The 17,525-nt window shown below is 36.6% G+C and overlaps 1 protein-coding gene across 15 annotated transcripts in view; it reads left to right on the top strand.

Moving 5' to 3' along the window:
* LOC133847809 (potassium voltage-gated channel protein eag) overlaps positions 1-17,525 on the top strand; it is an 80,856-nt gene that overhangs the window by 37,158 nt on the left and 26,173 nt on the right. The window lies entirely within an intron of this gene.

Raw genomic sequence — 17,525 nt, forward strand, 5'->3', positions numbered from 1 at the left:
GAGGGTTTTATTTGGTGTATTGATATGCATCACATAAAGTACATGTTGATAAGGTCTATATATACTTTATGTCTCATTTGCTGCTGTTATTAAGAAATCCTGTGGTCACAAAGTTATAATATCCTTGAGTAGCCGGTATATAAATACCATAAATCAATTGGATTAGGTTTAGGCTGGAGTTTATTCTTCTATAATTGAATGTGAAACTTTGAGTGGTTAAATTTATCAACAATTTCTGACTGCATTCTTAATAATGATTACGCATTTTTAAACTACCAAATAGCGGTGATAAATGAATTTACCAATTGAATCATTATTATCAAGAACTGAAATAAGACGTGGTGATTTCTTCATTTGAGTAGACAAAAGTTGCTTAATAGCTGAGAGATACAAAATTAATTGCAGCAAACACGGCGAATAATCAATACAACTTAAGCAAATCAAGAGCTGTTTGTTTAGCGAACGCATTCAGTTTACATAACTTGACAGTCATTCCGATTCCGATTCCGTAACCGAAACCGATTCAGATTGTGATTCCGATTTCGATTTCGATGGCAGTCATCAAGCACACACTGGACACGAAGAATGCGTGTGTCGTGTGGCATCGCATGCAATGTGGCATGCATTCCTTTGGCCATGTCGATAATCCAAATATTTAAACAGACTCGCGTCGCTTGTGCATAAATAATTGAGTGCGTAAGTTTCTGAAGCACGTATTGAGCGTTGCCATGCGTCGTATACGCGATGTCACAGACTGTAGACATTCACGTAACCCGTAACCCGCAACCCGCAACCTGTCCCAGACCCAGACCCAAGTTGAGGCCCGTATCCGGACCCGGTCAAGCAATCAAGCAATCAGCACCCAACCAAATGCAACAAGCCCTGAAGATTCTGAATGTCTCTCTCTCTGTCTCTGTCTCTGTCTCTCTCTCTCTCTCTCTCTCTGGCTGGGGGCGCAAATTGCTAAAGGCGAAACGGAGGCAACCGAAACGCAGCAGCGGCAGCGGCAGTTAACAATTGCAATTACGACACGATACGACACCAACAGCCAACAACAACAACAACCAACAACAACAGCAACACACAACAATACAACACAAGCCACCTGATCGCCCCTTTTTGCTGCTGCTGCTGGTTTCGAACCCTTCGGCTGCTCTTAGCCAGCGAGTTATTGATTTTCTCGTTGCCGTTGCCGTTCTTGTTATTGTTGTTGTTGTTGTTGCTCTGTTTTCTCTGTCGCCGTGTAAATTAATGTTGACTACACGAGGCCGGGGTCGAGCTCCAGGTCCGGGTTGCTTCTTTTTCTCATTCTGTTTCTGTTTCAGTTTCTGGTTCTGCTTCTGGTTCGGGCAGCGCGCTGCCTTCAAGTTTTGCCATTACATTTATCGATTTTGTGGGTCAACCGACAGTTTTCGTCCCCCTCCTTCGCCACCGCCACCGCCTCCACCTCAGTCCCTTTGCCATTTGCATGTTGTTGTTGCGCCATTTGTAGCCTTAGCTTTGCTGTGCTCTCTGTTCTGTGTTCTACTCTGCTGTGCTGTGCTTTGCTTTGCTTTGTGACACTTAACTTTTGACGTGGTTGCGTCTTTGACCCGTTTTCGTTTTCTTATATTTTCTTTTCTTTTCTTTTTTCTTTTTGCCTTCGTCTCCGCCTTTTCCCCTTTGTCGCCGGAAATGCGCGAGCAGCGACAAGAAGGTCAAAGTGCGACAGGCACAAATACGAACATAGTTTTCAATGAATATGAATATGAAGTTAACCCGAAAATAAAACACACACACACACACACACACATTGTGAGCGACTGCATTATACCCGGCAAGTGAGCGACCTCACAAGAAATCCTAGCAAGCATACATTTATATTAATTTAAGCAAGAACAAATTATATAAATCTAATATAAAATGAAAAAAAAAACCATTCATGAACGGAGTGAACAATTGGTACTTTTTCAACATATACAGTTGTTAATTCTTAATCCTTAATTCTTATATATTCGTAAATGGACAAAAAAAAAATGAACTCTTCACTAAAGTAAAAGGAGTGTTCAGTTATTAATTGTTTATTTTAAATTCTTACCAAAAATGTTAAAGAAATATTCAGTAAATTGATCAAACTGACTAAGTTTATTGGTTCTCTTTTGTTTGGTTGTTCATCTCTGATCTTTAATTCGTTCTAGTTCATGTTAGAATAAAAAAAAATAGCTTTTCGGCGAAGTAAACAAACTAATAAGGTATTTCTAATTAATTTCTGTTGTTCATTTGGTCACTTTTAATCATTAATTTTTTTTATTCATAATAGACAAAAAAAAAAACTATCCAGTAAAGTGTATAAACAGAATAAGTTCACTTTTAATCTTTAATTCTTACTTATTCATAAACGAAGAAAAGAAGAACTATTCCTTAAAGTGAACGTTGCGAATAACTTCATCAATCCTTTATGTTCAGTTATTCATTTTTGATCTCTAGTTCATTCTTCTCCAGTGCTTTACTTTTAATCTTAAATTCGTTCTTGTTAATGATCAAAAGGAAAAATTAATATTTTAGTAGAGTGAGTGATGATAATAAGTTCTTTTTGGTTCGATTGTAAACTCTTCACATTCAATTCGTTCTTCTGCAACAAAAAATATGAGGTATTCAGTAAATAAATTCTTCAATTCTTTTTAGTTCAGTTGTTCATTTAGATTTTTGAGTTCATTCTTATTCATACTTTTAAGCTTTAGTTCGTTGTTCTTAATTTCTTCGATTCATTGCGGTTAATTGTCTTCTTCCTCAGTTTCAGCGTTAAAATTTCAATGCGTAATATTAATTCTGTATTGTCCAAATATCAAGTGCGAAACTAAATAGCACTCTACACATATTTCCTATAAAAATAATACAATGCTTAAAATTAAAGAAAATGTGTTAGAACGAAACGAACGATTAAGCTTGCTGTTCAAAAAAAAAAACAAAAGAACAAACTCATTCTGTACAGAAAGAACATTGTGTACACAACACTAATATACAGTATATGTATGCAGGGAGTTGTCTGGGCCGTAAATCATACGCCATGTGGTCCCAAGCACCCCATGACGAGCTGATATTTAGCACCTACTTGCTCGACGCAAGCATAATCACAGCGTTAGCCACTCCACTCCACTCCACTTCACTTCTCTCCACTCTTCACTCTCCACTCTTTCCACTCTCTCCACTTTACGCCGCCACACGCAACTAATTATTTAACAGCTTTGACCTTTTTGAAGGCGACAAAAAAGGAAGCAGAAACAGGAGAGTTGAGAGAATAAACAGTTTTGCATTTGGTCAGGTTCGGGTCACGTTTCAAGCTAGAGACAGAAAGAGAAAGAGATAGAGATAGAGAGCGAGTGCAGATTGCAGTTAAATGCTGTTCACGCTTTGAGACCTTCGTCTCTCTTTGTCTTGTCTAATTAACACATGCGAGTTGCGTCTCGTCTCGTCTTCTACTTCTAATTAACACATGATATTTTATGCAGAAAATCAAGTTCATAGAATTGTGCTCAAGCATATCGAATTGCGTTTGTCTCCTTAATTGGACAATGGCCGATGAGTAGGGGAAAGGGGAGGGGCAGAGAGGCAGCTAAGCGGTAGATTGGTAGATTGCTGGGAAGCGACACATTTAGCATTAAATAAAAGGCCATTTAAGGCCTACCTGAGCCTGTTGGTCAACATGATTATGAGGTTAGGGGGCGACGCGTAGGTTTCCTACACTCATCAAATACTATATAAACAGAGGGGTTGAGGGGTGAGGGTGAGGGTGAGGTTGGTTGCATTGTGGGGGGGTCTGCTCGTCAGGCCAATCAAATTGGATTAAGTTGTTGCTGCCGCTTTTGTTTTGTTTGGTTGCTTTCTGTTTGTATTTTGTATTTTCTGTGCCTTGATGGCAGGGTGGGAGGATGGGTGGTAAGGGGGCGCACTGCAACTGTGTGGGCGAGGCATGTGTGTTGCCATCTCAGTCACTCAACGAACGTTGCAACGTTGCTGCTCGAGCCGGAGGCCTCTGCTGCTCTCTGCCGCTCCTCTGCGTTTTGTCTTCTCTCAGCTTGTCATGCGTAAGTGGCCGCTGGGTTGGGCCAGGGCTTGGGCTTGGGGCTTGGGCTTGGGCCACTATGGTTCATGATGAGGCCACATAAAAGCCAAGCCAAAGACCCGACTAAGCCCAATGTTAAGCGGTGCACAAGCAATTCATGAATACACTCATAACCACTCATATACCACCCACTGCTGAGTGCGTCTTCAGGCAGTACTTATTCAATTCATTTACTTATTCAACTCGCTCAATTTCAAGCGTTTCTTTCATTTTATCATCCATAATTAGACAACTTATTCCTTATGCTTATACTTATTGGTAATTGAATCAAATTGCTGCACTATACTATAACAAACAAGTATGAAATGTTCAGTCGAGTATGCTCGACTGTGAGATACCCGCTTCATATTCTCAATAAACCATATTCTAGAAATATACCACAATTATATTAAAATACCGAATTTTATGGTATAATACTCTTCTGCCTTATGTCCGCTACCTATTTTCAATTAAACCATATGCTGAAAATATGCCAAAAATATACCACAAAAATACTAAAATGCTCTAAAGGAAGTATGTAGTATATCGATATATCATTGCATTAAGAATAAGAGTACAAATGATACCAGATTGGCATTATCAAAAAATAAACCGCAAAAATATTAAAATATACCGATGACTACATAATTCTATTCTAATCAAAATATACCGAAATATACCGCAAAAATACTGAAATGTACCGAGAACTATATTTGGTATATCGTTATTGTACCACATTGAAAATATGCCATAGAGTACAGTATATACCAAATTGACATATACTAAAAATATACCAAAATATACCGCAATAATACTAAAATATACTGATAACTATGTTATAGTACCCTTCCACCCCATGGGTATCGGATATACAAAATACTTTCGAAACATTGCAACAACACTGCGTATGCGTAATTTTCTAGTGGCACAAATTATTCAAAACTTCTATGGCAAATTTGAAAGTTTCTAGCGTTTCATGCTACACTATCTATTACAAAAAAGTTGTTGAGCAACAATTTTGCGATATTTGCGAGCTAAAAAAAACTGCAGCAAAAAAACGAAAACCAAGTCAAAAGTTAAAAGTTTCTTATTCGCTCTCTCTTTTTCTCGGGATTGGTAGGTGTTAAATTTCAGCTGCCCGAAAGTTGTTTTCTTCTTTTTTTTTTGTTGAGCTGTGAGTTGATTCTGTGACACAGTTTGCACTTGCTTAATGAGTATTTGCATTACAGTCGCGTGGCGCATTCGCTCATTTTTGTTGAGTGCTGCACTCTTGCTCGGTTGCTCTTTGTGATGTCACAAATTGCGTGTTAAACAACGAAACAATTTTCCGTTGCCTGGAGAAAGGCGAAAAGCCGCAAACGTAACGCAGCGCAAACGCAACAACAAAAACTACGCTGCACGCACATCCCGTTATAAATGCGAGTGAAAGAGAGAACAAGAGAGTGAGAGTGTGAGAGAGAGAAGGAGAGAAAGTTGACTGTGTGTTGTGTCTAATTTGGTTAAAGTATTGCAGACTTTTCAGGACGTTCGCTCGCTGCACGCAACGCGCCAAAGTTGCCAAAAATGCAAACAACAAGAATTTATACACACTCGCACACACACACAGACACACACACACACTCTCGCACACACATACACACGCAAAGTAAGCGTATGCATTTTGCCAACAAGGAAAGTTTTGCGGGACTTTGGCTACATTTTTGCCGCTGGAGTGTTGTTGTTCTTGTTGCCTTTAGCCAAAAGTTTACGCAATCAACTATTTTTGTGAAGGCAGCAAATATGTTGCCACTGCCACAGGGCAGCACACACACACATACACATGCCGAAAGAGAGAGCGAGCGAGAGGGAGAGAGAGAGAGAGACGCCAATGATAATGAGGTTGGTGGAGGGGACAAAAAAAAAACGAGGACAAAACTTCAGTAAAAGCTGCGAAGCATGATAACCAATGGCGCCGCCTGTCTGTGTGTGTGTGTGTGTGTGTAATAGCTCTCACTCACACACTCACACACGGACACATTCAAACACTCTGGCAAAATGGCAATAATTTGAGTTTTTGGTTGCCAAATGTAAATGATGACTCTCTGATGTGACCTGTGACACTCGTCTCATACAGTTGCCGCCTCCCACTTCTGATGACTGGGCGTGGCAGTGGCTGCACGAAAACACAATTGACCTTGGCAGCGCCAAAAATGGCAATTGCTGACTGCCAGCAGCAGCAACAACAACTTCAATTTCAACTTCAACTCATTTGTGCCCCAAAAAGTAGGCAGCACAATTTTACAATTTTACATATTTGCCATTTTCCTTATTTATCAAATTTGCGGCTTAAACGCTCAAAACATCGTATTAAATTTGATTTCGTTTTTATGGCAACAACAGCTGCGCGTATACTTTGCGAGGTGTGCCACAACAGTTGGGCATAAATACTTGATGGACTGCAAATAAAACACGTAATGAGTGTAAAAATATATCAATATACCAAAATGTAGCCTTCTGTACTTTTTTTTACGTTTTTCGGCATACTTTATACTTTCTAAACAATATCGGACTATAACTCAATCTAAATACCCTTTGCTACTTTCAAAGCAGCCACAAGAACTGACAAAGAGTTTAAGAGCAAAATCTCTTAAGGACTGGCATCGACATTTTTAGTATTTACTTGATTATTTTCTTTCTTTAATTTATATATTTTATATTACATGTTTTGCTCTAATAATTAAAATAAGGCATTACAGTTTTTAAATTATTTTGAAAATTAAACTCAATATTTCTTTTCAAAATCAATTATAGTTAACACTTTATTAGAATAATAGAAAACAAAAGCAAACAATGCGAATCCAGTTTTATTTATTTAAATATACGAAATTAACAAACCGAAAAATACTGAAATTTACAAACAACGATTTAGTAATTGTACTAAATTAACACACTAAAAATACTAACAGACACCAAAACTATTTTTCCAGTTGCATACTTTTAGGCTGCGAAATAAAATTCATGAAAGTAATAATTTTTAGTGTTGTTATTGGTGACTTCTTATCTTATTGCCTACTTTTAGGGGCAGCGTTGAATATTTGCTCCAGGATTTATAAATAGCTTTAGCAACTACGAATCCTGACGCTTTTTGACCGGACTTAGTTTGCCAGGTTCGTAAGGAGCTCTTTAACCGATCTGCATCAAAAAATATAGGGGTCATCTAAGAATCCAACACTTGAAAATTTTTTGTCCCAGAACCGAATGAAACATGCGCAATTCAAAAAATCCTTTTTATCTCGTAAACCACAAGGACGAATCGAATGTCCTTTGGCTAGATGATAGCCCTAAGTGAGCAAAGATGATTGACATACATATCGCCAGGATTCGCAAGGACATTCCTGAGTTACAGACTGTTTTCTTCAAACGAAAAAGTCCTTCTAGTTCAGCTGTTTCAAGGACTATCGTCCTTAGATTTGTGAATTCGAACTTCCCATAGAAAATGCTATCCGTGTACCAAAGGACATCCCTCTAGTCCTTCAAATGGCCGAGATAAGGACGATTTGTCGATTTTTCGGCAATTTTTCTATGCTGTCCCCTTAGAAAAATTTATGGCGAAATTTTGTGGAAAATTCCAAAAAACTTTAAATGCCAGTCGATAGTCTTGGTTGTGCTAAGCATAAAAATATATATCCTTCCAGGATCCATAAGGATATGGCCAAGTTAGAGAGAGAGAGAGCGCAAGCAAATTACTTGGCGCATCCTCAAAGTATGCAACAAAAATTTAATATTTTTTTCCACGCGCCAATTTCAAATTTCATATTAACCGACGGAAAAATAAAAGTTGTTACAAATTAAATTCAAAAAATAAAAATAAATTCAATAAATTAAAAAATTACAAATTACAAAAAATCTCTAAAAGCTTTGAATTAAGAAAAATAAATATGAAGATTTTAAGTGAGAGATTTGAAATCTTTCAATCCGTTTGAGTTAAACACTTTCTTACATTGTCAAAAGCTAAAACCATATTATGAAAATATAAGTTTGCGAATTGAATTCACATTGATTCAATACTTTGAATACGTTTTAGAGATGAATATGCAAAGAGCTGACTATCCACACATTTTCATATGTATCATTTAATTTTATAAATAGCTATTCAAAGAGTAAGCTCTTCTATTTTCGCACGTTTTCAAGTGATTTAAATGATTTCAATCAACTTTACTAAAAATGAACAACAGGATTTCAACACTCAAGCTTTTTTCCCCAAGTACGTTACTGTTGACTAAATTTCATGTTGAGTGCTGGCTTTGTTTGGCTTGGAGCAACTGACATATAAATATTAATGCATGAAATTGTACATTACTTTACCGAGGATGTTCTTCTGGGCGCCCACAGATTGTTAATTAGTTGCCATGTAAATGTGCGCACTGTTTGCACGTCTATAATTCAATCCGAGAGACATAAATTCAGTCTCTCTCTCTCTCTCTTCGGCTACTATTTGCCTGCATATTTAATGTGGCCATTGAAATAAAAAAAAGGGGCAGTCTCGACCGGCAATTAAAAAAAGTGAAGCAAAAATAATACGACCCATGAAATTCAAGTAGAAAATTAGCAAAGGCGTCAGCTATAAATTTTTAACGATTTTTGTGTGTGAAGTACAGGGTATGTTAACGACTGTCAGCTTGTTGGCCATTTGTTATTTGTGTTTATGTTTGCATAGAAGACGGCATAAAATATGCAACAGCAACGCGTTGTCTGGCTGCTGCTGCTGCTGTTGGTGTTGCTGTTTGCCACGGACTGTGTCAAATTTCTAATTATAAAAGGCAAAAAATAATTCACCGCTCGGTGGCAACGCGCTCAACGCGAGCAACGCGCAACTCGCACTTAATTATGCAAATTTAATAACAAAGCCAAGTGCGACACACACACACACACACACACACACACCAACACATACATAATGTCATTAGATGATAAAGTAAAAAAGTTTGAGAGCGCAGAGGGACGCAGAGCAAAAGCTTAGATTGTGCAAGGGGCGGCGACAAAGTTCAGCTTTCGGCTTTCGGTTTTGCAAGGCTGCTGCTGCAATTCGCCTGAAGCATGCCCCAAGGAATTGTGCTACTACTGTTGGCCAAACAATGTCCCCTCCTATCTCCCCTCTTCCCCGCCAACACTCGCTCGCTCACCTGGCAGCCCTGTAATGTAATTAAATCGCATTGCTAAAAAGGGGTTAGGTGAGAGGTCTGCTCTGCTCTGCTTTCTTTTTTTTTTTTTTTTTGTTATACATTTCGGACAATAAAATTTATGCACTCGACTGTGGCACAACCACAGAGAGAGAGAGAGAGAGCGAGTGTTGCAGGGGGACAACTAAATGACATGGCCAGCTGGCAAACTGGGGCCTAATCGCTTCGCCTCGCCAAGCCAAGAGGCGAAGGCAGCAGCTGGCTATTGTCACTGCCCAGTTGTGTGTAAAGCCATGTGTGTGTATGTTTGCGAGTGTGTGTGTTTATGCATAAAGGATAATTGCAAGGCACGCTCGTTGTGCGGTTGGCAAAGTGCTGTGGGGGGGGAAAGTGAAAGCCCACGTTTCTCCCCGCTCCGCTAATGTCATTAAATCCAGCTTTTGTCTCTGTGCGAACGCGTAAGGCAGTCACTGTATATGTGTATGTGTGTGTGTGTACTGGTCTTAAAACAAAAGGCGAACAACAACAAGAGAGGATGAGAGAGAGAGAGAGAGAGAGAGAGAGAGAGAGATAGGGACAGCAGTAAGTTTGAAAATGCAAAACCACAGAAAATAATGACACAAAATGGCTTCAACAGTCAGACTCCGAAGCTCAAGCCTCAAGCGGAAATGAAAGTTTTGCAGTCACACACACAGTTACTTCCCCAACACACACACACACACATAATGTGCTAGTTTTGTGGCAGCAGATGAAACCACTTACCGCATATGGCGACCACATTCTCAAATGCAAAATCGAAACCAAATGGAAGTTCACATTCAAATCAATCAACAGTCTCCTCTTGCCTCTTGCTATACTCGTAAGTGTGCCACACGGGTAATTGAGCAGCCAAGGTGTATGTGTGTGGGACAGCCAAATAGTGTATGCTCCTCTCTCTGTCTCTCTCTCTCTCTGGCAGCAACAGCAACTCATCAATCATGCGGCAGGCGCAGGAAGCAAAACGAAACTCTGCCTTTTGCTGACATTTCAACTGGGCTGTCACATAGTGTTGTCCTGTCTGAGTCCTGCCGAAACCGAAACTGTAACTGAAACTCGGCCTGAAATTAATGATGAAATTATTATAATTAAATTGCCTTTTGTCGCTCCTCTTCAGCCTGTTCGTTATGTTATTATTATTATTATTATTATTATCGTTATGGTTAACGTAATTGTTGTTGTCCTTTCGCACGCCATCTTCCCTTTGCTGTTTTTTGTTGTTCAGCTTTTTTTTGCAGCCACGAATCAAATTCACATTAATTACACAAAACTGACACCGAGTTGACCTTTATGAGTTAAGCATCGCGTCAGCCACTTTTCAGCCATGCTCTTTCATTTTTCACATTTATTCAACATCCAGCTGCAGCAACAGCATCAGCAACAGCATCATTAATATTATCGTGACTTCAATTTAAAGCCGCATGCGACAAGTTACGTGTGTCATGGGATCGCACAATAAATTCGCTCGCCTGTTGCAGCCGCAGCGCCGCTAATAGAGATGCAACTCTCTGTAAAAAGGACATCATTTAATAATTCGTATAATAAACTCTTTCCTAATCTGTCAACTACAAAACTCTGACTTTCAATTTAAATTCTTCTCTCTATATATTCAACTCTAAATTGAATTTATAAAGGGTAACATGATATTATATACTTGCTACCCATACTATTCTATAGTATATTTTGGATGTAGTAGTATATTGATATACGAAATATATATATTAGTATATTTTACTATAGCACAGAGTATGTTAACGACTGCTCCCTAATCTGTAAATTATTTCAGGTTCGTATCTTATCGTATACTCTAAATTATAAAGGGAAATATGATATTTTTATACGTGATACCCATAATATTCTATGGTATATTTTGAATGTATGTAGCAGTATATTGATATACGAAATATACACATAGCTCAGCATATTTTAGTACGGTATGCGTTGAATGTAGTAGTCTATTAATATACGAAATATATATGTTGGTATATTTTACTATATCATTTTTTGAATATACATAGTATATTTATATATGAAATCTGTATTTCGGTATATTTTAAATGTTGTAGTAGATTAGTATACGAAATATATATTTTGGTATATTTAAGTATCTCTCGGTATATTGATTTGGTATAATGGAACAACTAATGCCGCACTGTTTTCATTGAAAATTAGTAGCGGGTATCTCACAGTCGAGCATACCCGCTACCCACAAGATAAAAAGCTATTAGAACCTTATCCCAACATACATTTTATATTCTATGTTATATTGACAATGTATATCGATATACGAAATATATGTTTTGCTATATTTGATGGTAATTTTTCAGTTACAGTATTTGATATCTGTTGATATCGATGCCGCACTGTAAATGTCTGATATATTTATAATGGCTCAACAATTTTACTTTGGCAAGCATAAGAAAAACATTACGATCTTCAGCTCCAACAATGAGTTTCTGTAAATGAAAAACTGACTTGTAATGAGTTTTGAATTCTTTTTATTTTTTTAGACTTTACTGCCTCGAAACTTCAAGTTAATATAAAAATCACATCTTGACATATATTTTATTTTTATCTTTTTAATGTACTATGTTCTCAGTTAAGATTTTTTAAATTTCCCATCAATATTCAAAAAGCAAACATAAACCATGATTGTTTTACATGAGCAAGAAGATCATTAAGACCCTTCCGTAACTCTTTTAGAGTTTTTCTTAAACAATAGAAAAAATTATATGCTTTTTAGTTTTTTACAGGCATTAAACTTTAAATGCATAGAATAAACAAATAAGATTACTTAAATATATATAGTCAGCATATGAAATATTTTATTATCCCGAGTTAAGTATACTTTTATAATTTTGTATACTTTTTAAATTACAATAAAATAGGTAACATCAATTTAAACAGTATTCGATAGGTAAGAGCACACAATAGCAAGAGTTATATTATTTGATTTTAATAATTTGAAACATAGTTTGTAGACATTGCAAGCTCTTCAACTTATTGAGTTTAATATGGAGTTAAATGCCTATAAAACCGAAAATGAAAGGAAACTTGAATTTTCTTCTATTTATATAGCAGCTGTCAAAGCAAGTCTAGTAAAGTTGCAGCTTAACGTTGACTTTAACGTTAAATGCTGCTCATATGGTTCTCTAGTTTGTCCTCAATACGACAGGCAAGGATCTAGAGTTGTGTTTGTGTTGTTGTTGGTGTCCAATGCTAACGGTAATGCGCCTTGAGCTTAAAAAGAAATCGCGTCTGTCAAATGGCCCAAACAAATTACAAAACTTTGCCGGCCATCAGCTTTGAATGCCATTAGGTGTTGTATAGTGACGGCACGCCTTAACACCCCACCTTCTATCTGCTGTCTGTCCAAGCATACACAACCACACATACACATACACATACACACACACACACACACACAGACACATATGCATAGTGCAAGTGTCCACTTTGCGAGTGGCAGTTGATATAGTAAAATGTAGTGACGTTGACATAATGGCAAAATCAAACACGCACACACAGCACACAACACAACACACAGCTCAACACACAACACAACACACAAGCCATGGCATCGGAGTAGTATACTTACTATATAGTACACCTAGCGGGGCTTAAGTGAGTGAGTGCCACCATAATAACAAATATACTCGAGTGCAGAGCGTAACAATTAGAGATGGGCGCATGTCTCACAACTATCGAGCACGCCTCGCAGTCGTGACACGATGCGAAGCGATTACATTGTAATCATTACAACATGATATTTGTATATTCAAATTCGATTCTTAAGAATTAAATATTTATTCTAACGTATTGTAAGTATTGAGTACTTAACAAGCACCTTTACAAATTATTTTATATTTTATTCCAACATATAGTATTTCATTGAATATTAAACAAACTGTGGATCTAATTTATATTTATAATACATCATATATTGATTTTAGTTTCTATTAAATTGTTAATTTTTTTGTAGTAGAAATTTGCTCAAGTTTCCCTTAGAACTTTTAAAATTATCACTCTGAATTGCATCGGAATCAATATAATAAAAACTTCAGATAAAGCAGCTTCTTAACTGAAACCCGTAGTTGAAAGTATCTCACAAATTGTCAGAATAAATATTTAAATAGATACAAGAGAGATTTGTATATATTTTTTTTAAAGCAAAAGAAAATAAAAGTAGGAAATATTTATTTATATTATTGGCAATCCAAATAAAGACAAATTTAACAGTCCATAATTTAACCTTAAAAGACATTTGAATATTGAATAAAATTGGAAAATCTCTGTAGATGTTAATATTCTGTAAAGCCTTGAAATAATGACGAAATTTATAGCCAATGAATATAATGCTAAAAATTAAATATATTAGCAAGTAAAATAATTGTATTTTGATGCCAACTTGTATTATATAGCTCACATTTATCGCTTAGTAAACGATATGCATAAACAAGAAAGGAAATTAAATACAATTTCAAAATAGTTCAAGTATACATCTTAAATGATATTTAACGAAAAGCATTATAGCTAAGTAATTCTATAGAATATCGCTGAACGATTTTCCAAAGCGGATAATGCTACGAAAGTGCAGAGGAAGGAGGAATAGATAGGGAGGGACAGAGCTCTAATAGCTTCCACTTCCCCCTCGTTTTGGATAGCTGGCAACCGCCTTGGGTCGCATGCAAATCGTGTTGCTCGTGTACAAACACGAAATCAACTCGAAGTAACGAGATATCCAACAAGATCCAGGGCAAAAGCTTGGCGACCCACAGCGAAAGAGGGGCGAAAGGGGAAGGAGAGAAGAGGGGGGAGACCGGCTGCACGGCAGCAACTGTTGACACTACAAAGTAGCAACTGTTTTTGTTGTTGTTGTTGTTGTTGTTGTTGTTGTTATTGTTGCTGATGTCCTTGTTGATGTCGTAAAAACGCAAGCGTCTACCAAACACACAAACACTGAGTGTGAGTGTGAGTGTGTGTGAGTGTACTTATGAGTGTAGTCGACAGAGCAGCGCATATGCATTCTCCCATTTGATAGCATGTGCATATTTTTCCCCCATTTTATACTCACATATAGAGAGAGAGAGAGAGTTGCACTTATTCGCGAGCCAACACTCACATACACTCAGACATATTCATTGGCTAGCCACGTGCATGTGAATGTGAATATTTAAATGTGAGCGCGAGCGCGAATGTGATGGTGATGGCGAATGTGAGTGCGGTGATGAGTGTGTGGATATGTGTGTGGATATGGGTTACTGTGTTGTGCCTTCGCTTCGCTTGCATGTCATGCATGTCATTGCACACGGCAACTCACACACACACACACACACACACACACACACACTCACACATACACTCATACACTCGCTAAACCATTTTACCTCAATACACCGCATCTCACGCCCCCGCCTAATGTCAATAAATGTGCCAGCACGAGCTGAGCTTAAGTATGCAGCACAACTGTGCACAACTGCAGAATTATCGCATGTCGAAAAATATTGCAATTTGGCTGCCATTGTTGCAGCATTTTGCATTCTGCATTCTCTGCTCGCTGCTGCAGCTCTTTTCATTAGCGAACCAAAACGAACCAAATGAACCAGTCCAATCCCAATCCCAGCAGCAACGAACGGACATCGAATTCGATTTAAACTAAAACAATACATATGCAATTTTTTGCCCATGAATCGAGCTCATTAAACAGTGTAAAATGGACGTAATCAACTCGCTACGATTTATCATGTGAAATGTAATCAAATCTTACATAAATATTGCTGAAATTATTTCAAAATTTAACCCTTCAAATAGATTCTTAAATCTAGTTCAAAATGCTAGGATAGTAACTACCTAACTTCAAACTTGAAAATATATTCATATTCCCCAAGAATATTATTATATTTGTACTTCCACGATTTTATTATTTGAGTTACTAATAATTACATTCTTTTAAATCGCAATGAATGAAAATAAATGTCAACAAAAATGTCGATTAACTAGCAGAATTTGGAAGCAAGAATTTTTACTTTTGATGTATACAATATGTAATAGTATAATAACACAGTTCTCATTACCTAAAATTTAGTTGCGATCAAATAAAAATTATAGTAGAAATCGCTGCTGCAGTCGGGTTTTAAATCTGGTGTATTTTTTTTCTATTATATATAATATTTTGAATGGAGTAGAATACTATATAAATATAGTATCAACATACCAATTAAAGACTTTGGTATATTTTTTGGTATATTTTAAAATACGATTTTTTTGCTTTTATTAAAATTAGGTAGTGGATATCTCAATGTTAATGATTGAAAATCTGCTGGCTGATATATTTTTACTCAATGGTATATTTTAAATGTATTAGTATATCAATATACCAAATAATTTCATCGGTATATTTTCATATTTTTGGTATACTCGCTCGCTTGATAATCTAGTAGGTTTTGTACCCTATGGTATATTATATTATTATATATATTATACTAGAGTTTTTTAGTATATTCATACCGAACTATTTTGCTCTTATTTAAAATGGGTATGGAGTATCGAACATCTTTCCTTCTTGTTGATCTGAAAACGATGATTGAAATTTAAAATGTGGTGTCAAGATACTTTTCATCGATCGAAAAGAAGTTTAGCTCAAAAATGTCATTCTAATTTCACAAATAATTCTTTAAGTAAACACAGCTGTGATTTAACACTCTTTACAATTTATCTATGTTTTTTTTTGCACAAAAAATTGGCTTAAATGGCATTTAATTGGCTTGCCAGCAAAGTTGATCAAAGTTGAGCCCGGAGCTGCGGAACTGCAGAACTGTTGCAACTAGTTCCCATCGACATCAATTGGCATCAATGGATTTTAGCCTAAATGTGCGTGTGTGCCACAATAATAACGACAATTACTGGCAATAATAGTAACGACAAAAGAAATAACAACAATGGCCCAAAAAAAAGCAAAAAAAAAAGCTAGTAAAAGGCAAACAAGAAGTCAGGCTATGGCATTTTAGCAGCCATGCGATGGCAGCGCGTGGTTTGCTTGTGCCACACACACAGACACACACACACACACGTTGCACGTTGCACGTGGCAAGTACTAACTTGGGTAAAATGGGAGGCGATTGCAACCGCCATTAGTTGACTGGCTGCACTAAGCTAAACCGAACTGAACTGCATCAATATAAACAGAACGTAACGTAACGCAAACCAAAAACAGAGTTGAATGGAGCTGAATGAAAGTGGCAGCATATGAGATAGATAGATAGAGACAGAGATATAGAGATAGAGAGAGAAGGAGTGGAGAACGCGGCAATCAAATGGCATTTTATTATGAATGACAACATTTGAAATGTTCCAATTACGCGCAAATATTTTGATAGATGCGACTCTTTGCTTTTGCCACACTCGAAATACTCATGACTGTCTGACTGACTGACTGACTGACTGCCAGGATGACAAGCTGACAAGCTGTTTTGGCTCAAAACATGCTGGTAATTTGTGCACAGAGCGCAGTGTTGCATGCGACAGTTATCGGTGATCAGAGTTGTTGAGCGTTGATAACGTGGCCACTTCAATCAAGCACCGATTATTGTGAATACTTTTGAGTACAGTTGGCGCCACGCTTCAGCTCTTTGAATAGCTCATTGCATTTGACAGCCAATTATCGAGAGGTTAGCAAGACTTTTATTTAGATTACTTATTTAATTTAACTCGGTATTTTCAATTTTGAGTTAATTATACGATACGATAAACTATCGGTTATGTACGTATAAATATTGTGAATTCTTCTTATTCTTAAAAGGTTTAGCCTACTAGTTAATTTGTATACCTGATAGTCATATTTTATTTTAGTATTTTAGCTTTATGCCTGGTGTATCTTTCTTATATTAGTGATATTCAGGACAATTTGTTAACATATTAAATTAAATATATAATATAATGATTGAAAGATTAAATTTCACTGAATAATCATAAATTGTTCACTTTATTTGAATTATAAATATAAATATAATATTCAATTTATTAATATGAATATAAAGCTTAGAATTATTCACATGGAATATTGTTGAGGCGAACGCATTGTTAATGAGCGTTTTTTTTTATTAAATTGTAATTAAATTGTAATGAATTGTAATAAAATTGCCACCACAATAAATATAATCAAAATAATTAGACCACACATAATTGATTTGAATTGTGATAAATTGGGAAAAATTACATTTAAATTCAACATTAAATAATTCAAATATGAA

Source organism: Drosophila sulfurigaster, chromosome X (assembly GCF_023558435.1).
Source record: "Drosophila sulfurigaster albostrigata strain 15112-1811.04 chromosome X, ASM2355843v2, whole genome shotgun sequence".
In the NCBI taxonomy this organism is placed as follows: Eukaryota; Metazoa; Arthropoda; class Insecta; order Diptera; family Drosophilidae; genus Drosophila; species Drosophila sulfurigaster.